General features: G+C 40.2%; 1 long non-coding RNA gene across 1 annotated transcript; it reads right to left on the bottom strand.

The window, feature by feature from the left end:
• Positions 1 to 291: 291 nt before the first annotated feature.
• LOC107735905 (uncharacterized) lies at positions 292 to 1,049 on the bottom strand. Its single transcript, XR_001639542.1, has 3 exons — positions 1,011 to 1,049; positions 829 to 880; positions 292 to 581 (listed from the first exon to the last, which is right to left on the bottom strand). It is a non-coding gene; the product is annotated as an uncharacterized LOC107735905 (long non-coding RNA).

The following is a 1,049-nucleotide window of genomic DNA, read 5'->3' as shown; positions in this document are numbered from 1 at the left end:
AAACAAAACAAAAACAACATTGTTATAAACACACAATGGTCATTTCAAATCCCCGAGAGCTGCCTAACTAGACGACATCTTAAAGCAGTACAGGCATCTCCTAAAGGTAGGCAATGACATTATGATGTCTCCTAATATTTTACTAGACCGTTTTCCATTGTACTTCATGGAAAAGGCAATCCTAGAATGCACTGCACAGGCATCCACCATAGAAGAATAGTTGAGAGAAAGATTATAAACATACTTATAGTTAATTGAATAATGACAAATCCATATAAAACAGGTCTATGTTTATTAGAGTATCGTGTTGTTGATGTCAAACTCTATTACAATCAATTGTGAGTTGCGTCTCCATGAGGAAGCATTATTTATGTGGCTTGCTAATGAAGAGCATTATATAACGATCATTTATGAGCTTTCATTTCAGCTAGTAAAATGGTAGACGTCTATAGACACACCTCTCCAAATGCTCCTCTCCCGATCACTTTGAGGGACTCAAAGTCATCGAGACCAAGACGGGTCCTCTTGAGACGCAGAAACTCGGTCTCCTTACGAGCGTGCAGAGAGCGCCTCATGCTCTTCTACAACAAAAATACAAACTACTCAGGAAAATATTTTGAATCAAATGCAACATCACTGGCATACTTGAAGCAGGGTACTAAGCACAAAGCACACAGTCTGAGTCTTATTCAAACCACTTCTCAGATAAGCAAAACAGGTTTTTTTTGTTGACATTTCTGTGATTATTAACTCAGTCATTTAGAATAGAACTCCAGAATAATGTGAGGTAGCTCTAAGGTCAGTATATCTTCTCTGAGGGCATCTCACCTCTTCATCAGGTAAACCCTCCTCATCCATCACCTTCTCCAGCTTCTTCTGCCTGAAACAGAGGGAACCGCTGCATCATGACCAGCCACAACAAATTCGCTTTATTGTAATCAAATAATACTTGACTGAAATGATACGTTGAGTGATGCAGGTGTAGTGGGTTGTAGTGTTGCTATGGTTACCTCATCTCCCGCTCCTCGTGCTGGGTGAGCAGGGTGCTG

The sequence above is a fragment of the Sinocyclocheilus rhinocerous genome, unplaced genomic scaffold (genome assembly GCF_001515625.1).
Source record: "Sinocyclocheilus rhinocerous isolate Xijiao unplaced genomic scaffold, SAMN03320098_v1.1 C36363013, whole genome shotgun sequence".
In the NCBI taxonomy this organism is placed as follows: Eukaryota; Metazoa; Chordata; class Actinopteri; order Cypriniformes; family Cyprinidae; genus Sinocyclocheilus; species Sinocyclocheilus rhinocerous.
The sequence above is the reverse complement of the archived record's forward strand: the minus strand, read 5'-3'. Positions and strand labels throughout refer to the sequence as shown.